Below are 13,681 nucleotides of genomic sequence, written 5' to 3'. Positions count from 1 at the left end.
CACACGCGTTATTATTTATTTATTTTTAAAGAATAAGGAATTAGGCGATATTAGTTCATCAGAGACAGATAATGTAGGCACGGCCGACCCTGAGGGCTGCCGCCTGAGGCAGGGGCGGAACCAGGATTTAAACCTTAGGGGGGTCCAGATAGAAGTATAAATTATCAGAAATAAATTATTATAAAAAATTTGTTTGTAAATAAATACAACTATAACAATAATTTAATAAATTATGTAGTATATAATTCATAAGCCAATAATTAAAACTAAACCAATGATAAATCGAATGAATAGCTCAATAAATGAAGATAAGATGACTTTTAATCAACCAAGTATCAAAACTAATTTGACGATCAGCAAATAAGGAAAAAAAAAAAGAATTAATCACTAATCATCCTTTATTTCTGTATATTTATTTATGGTTATGTTATTTATCATAATCCAAAATACTCCTATGGTCAATCAATCAAATACTACTACTATTTTTATCAGTACTCACCTGAGTTGTTAAAGAGCTTGGGGAGGGAGGGGGGTCCAGTAGCAGATTTTCCTTAGCAAACTCAACTTTTACTGTTTTCATTATAAAGCTTAAGCATAATTAAGAGCTAAGTGAAAAAGGCTGGGGGGGGTCTGGACCCCGTCGGGCCTGATAACAGGTCCGCCCCTGGCCTGAGGCAGCCGTCTCAGGCCACCCGTCTCAAGGGGCCTCTAAGGTTTAATTATGTATATATCATACTATATAGGGAAAACATCACCAATGGTCACTGAGTTATGACTTATTCGACACTTAACTCACTATATTTTCAACAATATCACTTAACTCACTCAGTTTTAAATCCGTCTTTCACTTAACTCACTGTCGTTAATTCTGCTGTTAAAAGCTATTAAAATTGAGGGTATATTTGTCTAAACACTAAAAAAATGCATTTATAATTTTTTTTTTAAAAAAAAGACAATTTTTTTCAAATTATATTTAAGTTAAAAAAATCATTTTTTATTAGAAATCTCTGAAATTTAAAAAAGTCTAATAAATGTAAATTGGGGGTATATTTGTCTAAACACTAAAAAAAAAAGCATTTCTAACCTTTTTTTTTAAAAAAAAAAGATAAATTTTTTTTTCAAATTATATTTAAGTTAAAAAAATCATTTTTTATTAGAAATTTCAGAAATTTAAAAAAATTGAAAAAAAGTCTAATAAATGTAGTTTTTTTTAAAGTTAAAAATGATTTTTAAGTGTTTTGACAAATATACCCTCAATTTAATGGCTTCTAACGGTAGAATTAACGGCAGTGAGTTAAGTGAAAGAATGATGTAAAACTGAGTGAGTTAAGTGATATTGTTGAAAATACAGTGAGTTAAGTGTCGAATAAGTCATAACTCAGTGACCATTAGTGATATTTTCCCTACCATATATGGATATATATAATTTTTGCTGACAAAGAACATCAAATCATCTCGCACCAGCGGTAGCCCAGGTACTCTATCTACCTAACAACCTAGGTTCGAGTCTTCGCTTCTTTTCTTCTGACACACCATGCGGCCCAGTTTCCTATTCCTTTCCATACAAATAATTTTTGTATTTCAAAAATTTATGTAAGAATAAAAATTTAATACTTTTATTTAATTTATTTAATCAAAACACTTTTTTTTTTTGGATTGAGTTCAAAACATGCACATGATTTTATATTATCATTTGGCGAAAATACGCACACACACACACACACACATATAGGGTGGTGCTATTCACACAGCCTTTTCCTTGACGAAGTGGTGTTAGTTCAGTGGTTAGAGCATCCACTACCTATGTACGAAGTTATGGGTTCGAGTCACCATGGGGGCAGGAGTGAAACCCTTTGATCCTCTTATAATCAATTATAGAAAAAAAAAAAAAACACACACACACACACCCTTTTCCTCTATTCACACACCCCCTCTATTTTTCTATTACTTTAATTCAATTTTCTTTTAAAAATTACCCTAACTACCCTTCCTTATAATTATGTTTCTTTTTTCTATTTGGCAAGTCAATCATCCTCAAATCCTAAGCCTTTATTTTCCGCAGACACAGAAGACTTCAAAACTCTTTTCGATTCCCTATTTTCTTTTTCATCAAAAACTTCTCTAGCATAATCATTCTATCTCTCTAATATGATGTTTTGAAGTTTAATCATGGTAAAACAAGAAACTTTAGACCCATCTTTTGTGAAAATTTTACATTTGATTTGCAATGGAGACATGAAAAAAAAAATATGAGTTCAGTGATCATTCAAGCTTCTTTGAATCTATTATTCCTGCTAGTAAGATTCTAACTGAAATTATTTGGTTTATTTGAATCTATTGAGCAACTATAGAACTTTACGACAGCCTAATAATGATGGCCTTTTGATTATAAACATGATTTATTCTACTATATTATGCTAGTAGAACATAATTTTGTCTCCACATGAAGATTGCAACTCATTGCATTCAATATTATGTAGAGCATCTCCAAATTTTGTGTACATCATCAACTATAGTGTGGAAGATTATGGCTGAACCGCTAAAGTGGATAAAATGCTGATTCCATTTTTTTAAAATTTTATTTGAGGATGATGTACCTGGATTAAGAGTCAAAAACAAACAAGCATTGAGTTTCGTACTTTGCAAAGTATGAGGACAAACTTTAGACTTTGGATTCAGTTGGGTGAAGACTTGAGAAGTATATTCTTTGTCTAATAATACAGGTCATTCCACTTAATAAATGTATTATTTTTCCTTCATTTATAGGTAAAAAAATTTGATTTATTTTATAATGATGTTTGATTCATGATTGAATTGCCAAATAGAAAAAAGAAAAAAGAAAAAAAAAACATATTTATAGGGGAGGGTAGTTAGGGTAATTTATATAAAAAAAATTGAATTAAAGTAATAGAAAGGGAAAAAATTACAAACAGTACCCAACTTATGGGCCACTCTGAATTTCTATATCAAAGCTTCCGAAACTATCACAATGGTACCCCAAATATCCCACCCGACCCAACATTCGTACCTGCCGTCATGGACGGCATTAACTATCATGCCACGTGGCATTTTCTTAGGGGTAAAACTGACCCTCTGTCTTTACCTCTAGGGAAAAAAATACAAATAGTACCCAACCTATGACCGACTCTGAATTTCTGTACCCAAATTTTCAAAAACTATCACAATGGTACCCAAGTTATCTAGCTCGACCCAACATATGTACCCGCGTCCCACGCTTGCGCAGCCCACCCAGCGCCCCGCCCCTGCGCAGCCCACCCGTGCCCAAGATGATGGGAGAGTTGGGAGGAAGAAGAAAATGAAGAGAGTTTGAGGAAGAAGAAGAAATCTGGTGAAAGGACGAGAATACCCCTCAAAGTTTGACAGTTGACTAACTCCGTAACGGCCAACAGTGTTCTAGGTACTAAAGTTGGGTCAGGGTCTGAACTTCAGGTACCAAAGTGATAGTTTTGAAAACTTGGGTACAGAAATTCGGAGTCGACCATAGTTTGGGTACTGTTTGTATTTTTTACCCTAATAGAAAATTAGAAGAGGTGTGTGAATAGAAAAAAATGGTGTGTGAATAGCACCACACACACATATATATATATATATATATATATATATATCTACTTGAGATGCCACATTTTTATTCTTCGCCTCAGGTCGTTAGAATCTCAGGACCGGCCCTGAATGTAGGGAACATATATGTCCCACCCTCAAACCTGGAAGCGAAGGGCCTGCCCCACTATAGGAATCTACCGCTCGTCCCCCTATTCAATTTATTAATAATAAAGAAAAAATACAAAGTCCAAAAGAGGTACAAAAATGTCAACGAAAGATGAGAGAAAGGGAGCTTCCCCCTCATGTACAATTCTAAAAGAAAGAAATAGCCGGAAAATTAAAAATCTAGCGCCCAAAATATGCCAAAATTTCCCTTGCAGCTTCATGAAGTTGATCATGTAGCTAACCTTGCGCACAACATCCTGGAAATAAAAGCCTCTTCACAAGGTGTGAGCAATAATAACAAACCAACATAATCATCTGGGCAACCATATAAACTTCCTTCATCATGCCGTTTGTAGACTTTAAATAAGCAACCCAGTAATCAAAATGAAAAACGATAATTTGGGAGCCCCAAAAAATCAACTTACAAGTACCTGTGAAGCGCCATATAGGGCTAGCATACCAAGTAAACGAGTCACTTGAAATACCTAAATTTTCCATCTTGTTTGCTACTGCATTCCCTTCTCTGAAAATATGAGTGCTATAAGATTGCATTTGTTGAATTTTCTTTAGACAATTTTGCCATCTAACTCTTTGGTCACATTGATAGAATCGCTTTTCAACCATAGAGTAAACCAACTTCTAGTGAAAGCAATTTCAATAGTCACAATAATAGCATAAAAAGATGAATTCTAACCTAGAGATTGGCAAAAACTCCCTAAAAAAAACCCCAGATGCATCACGAAAAACTCCCCCACAAACTGCAGGACTAGGATTACCTTTCGCCAAACCATCGGTGTTAAATTTAACCCAAGGAAAGAGATGATAACCTTTCCACCATAAGCCTTTCGGTCCAGTAAGTTGAAGCATTTAGAAACTGTACCAATACACTAAGTAATTCACATACCAGGCAAAAAAGCAGATTGCTTAGGAGAAATTATACGTGCAACAATAGACCCCAAGCGAGAAGCCAAAATCTTTGGAATAATCTTGAAGAGAAAATTGGCTAAAGCAATTGGGCGAAACTGAGTAATAAGCTGAGCATTTGGGGCTTTTGGAATGAGAACTAAGAAGTTGCAATTCATGTTAGGGAAGATCCAATTTTGCAGAAAAAATTGTCGTACACGTGCAACCACATCAGGACCAACTATGTACCAGCAAGCTTGATAAAAGACCCTGAAAAACCATCAAGCCCAGGAGCACTCGAGCCATCCATAGAAAAAACAGTGTTTCTAGTTTCCTCTGTGTTAGGAATTGCTGATAGCACAACATTTTCATCATCTGTCACCAGTTATGGAATAATTAAACAAACCTGATCCAAGTTTGTAGAAGGGGGAGGAAATATATATAATATAGATTCTGATAAAAAGCCACAGCATGTGTTGCAATGTCTGAAGGGTCAGTAAGTAACCTCTCCCCATCATGGATAGAAGACATTTGAGCCTTAGGTGCACGACCCTTGGCATAAGCATGGAAAAAAGAAGTACTTTGATCCCCATCAATGAACCATTTAACCTAAGCTCTATCTTTCCAATAACTTTCTTGCATCCTAAGAGCATCTAAGACAGAAGACTTCACTACAATCTCATCCTCAAACTTTTGATCAGTCATGCCATGGGCCGCAATATCTTGTTGTATGCTGAGTAAAATTATCACAAGCAGCAACGACTTTTTGATGGACATTATCGAAGACCACTTTGTTTCCAATCACGCAAATAGCGTTTTAGAGCCTTTAATTTTTGCAAGCTAGGGAAATTTTGAAGAACAGTACATGAACTTAAGGTCATTCTGAATTAAGGTGGCCAACGTTTATATAACCCAACATAAATACATGGTCTTTGAAACCCGACCCACCTTCCATACATGCCGTCACTAACACCATTAACTCTATATTTTTATTCATTTTTTAAAAGATGTTTTAGTATTTTTTGCTCTCTCTCTCTCTCACAGAGTCACAAGTAATTTGAATTTTGTATTTTCAAGCATCCACATATAGTTTCGGAGAATCTATTGCTGCTCTATCATTGTATTTGGTCTATCATCTCAATTTCTCAAATGTACGTGTTGAGTTTAAGCATATTAAGAGCTAGCTTTGATGTAATGGAAACTGGCTTCCATTGTGAGGCATTATCAATTTATTGGACATCTTGATCTTAACTTGTCAAGGGGCTGCACATTAGTCTTCGAAAATACATATTCATCTCATTAGAAGAACCTCTTATCCAACAACCAAAATGTGGCAAAATTAGCAGCTTCGAATCACAAACATATGAAAGCAAAATCAGTGACAGAAACTAGAAATTCACACCAGAAAAAAAAAATTCACAACAAAATCTGAAATGCACACCAAAAATCAAAAATTCACACCAGAGCTCACACACATATCTTGTGCTATAAACCCAGAATCCTCTCTTCTCCAAATCCCCAAATCCCACTCTCTCTCTCTCTCTCTCTCTCTCTCTCTCTCTCCCTCTCTCTCTCCCTCTCTCCTCTCTCTCTCTCCCTCTCTCTCTCTCTCTCTCTCTCCCCCCCCCTCTCTCTCTCTCTCTCTCTCTCTCTCTCTCTCTCTCTCTCTCTCTCTCTCTCCCTCTCTCTCTCTCACATCTGAGAAGACCCACATCCAAGAAGACTTGTCCGCGGCGCTGTTCGGGGACTCAAGTTTGCCGGCGCCGGTGAGCTTCGGAAGGTTAGAATGAGCAGAGCTTTGAGCTCGGGGGGCGAGGTGGGTTGGAGGTACTCGAACACTATAGGGGATGTTGATGCCACCGATGATCAGAAGGTATCCAGGCTCTAATCGGTGGTCGAAGTTGCAGTGTTCTTCAATATGTATAGAAGGTGGGTCGGGTTTTAAAGCCCATGTACTTATGTTGGGTTATATAAATGTTGGCCACCTTAATTCGGAGTGGCCATATGTTCATGTACTATTCTTAAAAATTTCCCTTTTTGCAAAGTAACAAACATTGGACAATCACAAAATTGAATAGAATGCTAGCATTAGACACTACTGCATGAAAATTTGAATGCTACAACCACATAGACTGAAACCTGAAAGGGTTAGGATGACTTGGGGAAAGTTTTGAAGCTAAGAAAATCAATGGAGAATGATCAGAAACAACACAAGGAAGTGCAATGCAATTAGTAAAAGGCCAAGCTTTAAACCAAGCAGTATCACAAAGAGATGTATCCAAACAAAGCTCTACATGTCCACTAGTGCTCCAACCATTTGACCAAGTAAAATATAAACCCGAAGTATCTAAATGAACAAAATCACAAGTATTTCACATACTTTGAAAATCTGCACAAGAGAGATAAGAAGGATCGAGATGGGCCTCCTGATTTCTCGTGAGCTCCTAACACAGCGTTGAAGTCACCAATTACAATACATGGAGCAACCATTTGTGGATGAAGAGCATTAAGATCTTGCTATAAATCCCTGCGTTTGATATAAGAGGTAGAAGCATATACAAAAGAAAATTGAATGGGCTCATTATCAATAGAAACCTGAATAGTCGTTTGTTGATATGAGTTGGAAATAATGTCGGATTAGGAATATGAAGGCCCTTCAACAACCAAAAATTTGGAAGTGTCCCGGCCACGATCATTAGTTGCAACAAGATCCAAATTCAAAGAAGACCAAGATACTGCTGAAATTGAGTTGAATTCACCTTTGGCTCAACAATACAAACAAAATCTGGTTTGTGAATATGACAAATATTAGAAAGCTTGGATTGGGATTTATTCTTTCCCACTCCATTAATATTCCAATAAAGAACCTTCATTGATTGTGCTTTTTTTTTTCCTGTCCCGCTTCGGATAAGGAGCTTAACGAGCTAAACCTTGAGTAGCTTGTCGTCTTTGTTTCTTCTGTTGAGACTTAGAGAGAATCGGTGTGAAACCATTGTCTGTACCTCCATTAACCCCACGAATAGTAATTAATGAGAGACATCCTTGGCTAAAGTGGCAACATGTTTGAACCCAAGTGGAGCATGACCTGTACATAACTCTACTTGGATCAAATATTCCTCTTCTACCATATCATGCCAACTCTGACCACTATGTGGAGAAAGGGGTTTGGATGACTGGGCACTATTGTAAGCCGTTTGCTCCATATTGGAGCTTGGCGCAGAGTAATGCCTCACATCTTCATCACTTATCTCATCATCACTCTCAACATCATCATCCTCATTAGTATTATGAACCTTAGGGTCCTCCAGAGTAGTTGTACCAATATCTTGAGTAGATGCTTTAGAATTATTATCAATCATTGCATCAATTTCCTTGTTTACAAGGATGGAAAATTTATTCTCATTGATAAAAGAGTCTTACTACCTCCACAACTTCCAGCCTTCTCTATGACTATGGGTTCATCAATGACCAAATCCACAATACGATCAAGTTCAACGACCTCATTGAGAGCATCTTCTGTAAATTTAGTAATATGTTCGTGGTTTGCTACCTTAGAGGAGTTTTGAACTTGAGGATTAGTGTCTAGGTGTTGAGAATATATACATCCCACATGGGAAAAATGGGACCTTGCCTATAGGTTTATAATGGTTTGGGCCACTCCATCCATTGCCAATTGGTTTTGGATGTGAACCCTAGATTACTTTTTCATGATATCAGAGCGGGTTATCCCACGTGTGCATGCCTCACGGCCATACGGGTTCCACGTCACCCAAAGTTGTCCACGTGTATGACTTGAAAATTCGCCACATGTGCGGGGGCGTGTTGAGAATATATACATCCCACATGGGAAAAATGGGACCTTGCCTAAGGGTTTATAAGGATTTGGGCCACTCCATCCATTGATAATTGGCTGCCAATTGGTTTTGGATGTGAACCCCAGATTACTTTATCACTAGGTTTTGCACAAAAACCTTGTTTACAACTGCCTTGGGACGATGCTCTTGACTTACAATGCAAGAAGGCTTCTCATTAATCTTCAAGTGTCTGCAGTGATCAGCCATGTGACCCACCCTCCTATAGTGAGTACACATATTCTCATAGTCTACTTCAATTGGAAAGCAATGAGTTTCCCGCTCAACCATCAAAGAAGATGGTAATTCACTTGCAAGATCAACATCTACCAAGACTCGAGCAAAATACCATAATTGTCATTCCTTTGTGGCTTTATCAATTTGCAATGGAGTTCCCACGCCCCGGGCGATCTCCATAAGATCTTGTTGGTGCCAATAATCTTGGCTTAGACCATAAAACCTAACCCAATTTGAGCGTGAGTTTGCAGATGGGTATAACTTGAAATAAAATCCGGTTTCCACTGAGTTAGACAAAAAAATCCATTAGGAAGAGTACAAGTACCTCCACCCCAGATCCTACGTAGATCCTCTTCTGTGGCAAAATGAATGTCAAAGTAGCTTTTAATTACCGAGAGGCACTAGACGCCATGACTCTGAAGGCTGCTAGAGAGCAGCTAGCAATCCTTTTAGGGCATCAGCCTTAAGAGGTTTAAAACCCTTACGTAGAAGTAGATGACTAATAATATTGGTTTTGAAATGCTTCAATTGCTCATGATATAAGGATTCATTATTGATCTTAACATAAATCTTATCTCCGCGAACAATAGGAGATGGTAGTTGACTGAGAGATATAGCAGACTCGGTTGTGTTGGAAACGACAGATGCAAAAGGGTGTGATTTAGGGGCTAGTGGAGGGGGCGGTGAGGCCGTGTCTAGGCCTCCCATGAATGCCTAGGGACCAGTAGCCATCCCAGAGCTCGTCGATGGCATCACAGCCCTAGGAAACCCTGGAATGGCGAAAGTTTTTGCTCTGGGTTTTCTCCGTCAATTTTGATTAAATCCCTTCTCCGTTAGGTATAATTTAATCTATGAACAACTTAAGGTATATTTATAATGATAAAGGGATAAATCAGACCCTTGCATTTGTAGATATTCGTCAATGTCACGATCATTTACGAAACCGAAGTCTCAATGTTTTGCTTTCTGTCTCCCTGATGTAGGATGAGATTCTACCTAGTTTCAAGAAGGAATATAAAAAAGAATCAAGTGTTGTAATATTAAGAAGAACTATGTGAAGATTGAAAATTGATCTTCAAATAGGCTTCTTAATGGTGGAATTGCTCGTAAATGGTTCTTTAGGATATATCAGGTTTCTTGAGCGAAAACTCGATTTGGACTTCAAATACAGATTGGTGTAACTTCAGCAACATTGTTTAATTTAGGCAAGTTTGGTAGTCTTCTAGAATCTAGGATATTATTTCCAATTTAATTTAGGTTTCCTTGTCTTAGTGCACAAGGAATAGATATATACTTTGCTTATTTAGCTAGAAAGTTCTGTTATGATTAGGACTTAGATGCCTATTTAAGCACCGGTCATTCTTTGTATTAGATATAAGTTTTATCATACTAATTTTAATAAAATCAGAGAATTTTCTCTACTTTCACTAGTTTTTACAGGTATCTATCCTTCTAGGGTTTTGACGCTTGTCTACTCTCTTTTATCTCGTGATCGGCGCTGCGTCAACTCCCACTTGAAAAACAATGTCAATGAATAGGTGCATAGGTGCATGTATAATTACATGCTAGGTATTGTAATTTTCAGGCTAAGAACCCTAATTGCCGAAAAGCAGTGTTAATGAAGGTGTATTGGTGCTTTTAATTTGTTCATACAAAAAACAAACTAAAAACACCAATCAAACATGAAAGAAGCATTTTCCATACATGTGGTTTCATTACCCTACTACTTGCTGCTAGTGGTGCAGGACTTTCTTGTTGATTCCGTGCACTAGTTTGTCTGCCTCTACCTCTTCTGCTAACTCTACCTCCTCGTGCACCATATTGACATACAAACTTTTCCAAAGACTGCACTCAGTAAGTTCTCAATTTCCCCAAATTGAAACCTAGACTTCCAACATCTTTTAGAGATTTGGTATATGTTGGAGCACCCAATAGATTTCTTAACTATCTTTGTTTTGCTGGGTTTTCAACTTCTATTTGAATCTCTCATTGATATGCTCCGGGTAAAAAGGTAAGAAGAATTCATTTTTGTTGACGGTTGCGTTAAGTCAAATGAAATTGAAGACATCGTATTGGAAGTGAGGGTTTAGAGAAAGCTTGATTCAAAAATACAAAGTGTTCTCAAGTGCATAGCACATGTTAATTTTTATTTTTTATTATTAATTTTTTTTAAGAATAAGCACATGTTAATGTTTGAACAGAAAAATTAATAGGAATTAGCTAATCTGACCAATAGGTAGCAAATTGGCTAATTTGGGAATCCTAGGATAGCAAATTAGCATAAATAAATCCTAAGGTAGCAAATTGACATCATGATAAAAGTTAGGAGAGCAGATTGACAATTTAACCTAGCCTAAAAGCACAACTACTGGCACGCTTTACTATTAGACTAATCACATATTAACATTAAATAAACATATTAAACATTGAATCTTATTTCACACTTCTCTTTCTTCCGTCCATTTTCTCTATTGATCAGGATCTTCACTTTTTTTAGGAGATTTTAGACAATTACATAAACTCTACACAATTGAGCAAATATTATCAGAAATTTTTCCCAGTAAACATATGCCTTAATAACTTAGTTCTCCATTCCAAAAGTCAAGCCTGATATTATTCCATGGGAAGTAATAGGTATGTTTGACCTAAGCCGACATTATAGTTGGTGGCCTTGTGCTACACACAGAAGCACTTTTAACCGCAAACTCCGTCGAGTTTCCACATCAATGTCATTTCCAATTATTAACCCACACCTCGATCACTACTAATGTCCCAGTCCTAAATTTAGTGGCAACTTGACCCTTACGAAAAGAGAGAACAAAGCGAACGTCAAGATAAGGCAGCATGTCAAAGCATTATGGTCGTTTTCACAATAAAAGATAGATGAACAATGAGCGACGTCGACGACGGGTAGTCGAAGTAATCAGGTAGCTCTACATATTGGATTACTGTCTTGGACTTTGTTGGCCTAGCTTGCTTGCCTTGCTTGAAAATAAGGTTCAACTCGGAGACGTAGTTAGTTGGTTAGGTCTCTAATCATGGGGTGTCATCAAAGGGGAGCTGACTAGATATGGAGTTGGGACATGCACCGCCCAAAAAGAACCAACTTGGCATTGTCACTTTAGCTTTAATTTGCTTGTGTGACATTTGATTCATCTGTCACTTTGGCTTTGCTTGGCATCTGTCACTTTGGCAATGACAAGCCCCTGGACTTGAGATTTTGAAGTTTGAGGCAAAAAATAAAAATGGGCCTACATTTTTTATAAAAAAAATATTTACAAAATAAAATAAAAATTGAAAATGTTGTAAATGATAATGACTATTTATGCAATAAGTATTGCTTAATGTATGCGATTGACAGACTCGTAATGCATGCGATTGACATACTTGTAATGTGCAATTGATTAGTATAGCTATTATGTATTGCCTTTTGTATACATAATGTAAAACCCTATATAAACCTCATGGTGAGATGAATACAATACAATACAATTTTCCAATTCTCTACAACACGTTATCAGCATGATACTCTAATCCAAGCCCTAGCCAGAAAAAAAAAAACCCTAACACCCGAAATTTCTTTCACCAAAAACTGCCGCAAGCTCCTAGCCCTTGCTAGCCATACCGTGCGCTGCTCCTGCAGCCCTTGAGCACCCGTGTGCCTCTTACTGCCCCTGCAGCATTGTTGCACGTCTGCTGCCCCTACAACACAGTAGCACACTCGTTCCTGAGCAGATCAGCCTGTTTTCACGCCCCGAAATGTCTTGATCGGGACCTCAGATCAAAATTTTTCCTTCATCAAAGTTGTTCGTCTCTACCTCTTCTATTTGACCTCCAAATTTCAGTCCTATTGGAGTCTTTTTGAGATCTGTACACCATTAGAAGTGGGAGCTGTTCAGAAGTGAATCTGCTCCGAATTTCAACAAGTAAGTTTTAAAGATTAAAGTTCCTGCTTTCTTGTCTTTTAAATTCCTTTATTTTCTGCAGGATTTTCAATATACGAACATAGGTTCGATTATTTAATAAAGCGGAATTGTGGGGATTCACGCTTAACGAACTAAGAGTGTTCATAATGCTCGGACTAAGAGCGTCCGTAAGCATCAAATTGCGACCATATTAAAACATTATTATTTGGTCTAATCCAAAAGAGATTCTTGGAAATTGTTTTCTTAGTAGCATAGCTCAGAAATCTTATTATTTAAGTTTTCGTGGAAGTTTAGCTCCGAAACTAATATATCTTCTCTTCTTATTTTCAGGATGTCGAATGAACCTAGACTCGACTTTCCTATGCTTGACTCAACAGGCTCGGATTACCACAGTTAGGTAACTGATGTTGAACCACCTCACTTCAAAGGGAATATTATCCATAATCCAGGCACCTAACCCGGATCGTGTGTTCGTGCGAACACCTACAAAACATGCTCAAGCAGTTATCATGATGCGACGCCATATGGACAAGGCACTTAGATTGGAGTATATGTCAATCAAGGATGCAAGAGAGCTATGGGTAGCACTAGAAGAGCGCTTTGGCAATGTCCAAGATTCCCTTCTCCCTGACTTGAAGGTTCAATGGAACAATCTGCGCTTTGCTGATTTCAAGTCTGTTGCTTAATATAATTCAGAAGCTCTTCGCCTACAGTCCATGTTGAGATTTTGTGGACAACCTGTCACAGAGCAAGAACTAATTGAGAAAACTCTCTCCACTTTCCCCATTTCAGCCATTGTGGTATCAAAGCAATACCGCACTAAAGTCAATGCTGGACGGATCACGAGGTTTCATCAGCTTATCAATCTCATATCTATAGCTGAGAAACATGATAACATACTCGTGAGGAATTATAATTCAAGGCCCATTGGAACTAAGAGCGTTCATGAGGCGAATTATAATGCACCCAAAAGAGGGCGCAAGGAGCGGAACCCTAAGAATAAGGGATATGAGGGACGTATGGGTCCATATAACCGCC

This window comes from Rosa chinensis, chromosome 5 (assembly GCF_002994745.2).
Source record: "Rosa chinensis cultivar Old Blush chromosome 5, RchiOBHm-V2, whole genome shotgun sequence".
In the NCBI taxonomy this organism is placed as follows: domain Eukaryota; kingdom Viridiplantae; phylum Streptophyta; class Magnoliopsida; order Rosales; family Rosaceae; genus Rosa; species Rosa chinensis.
This window is presented reverse-complemented; position numbering follows the sequence as displayed.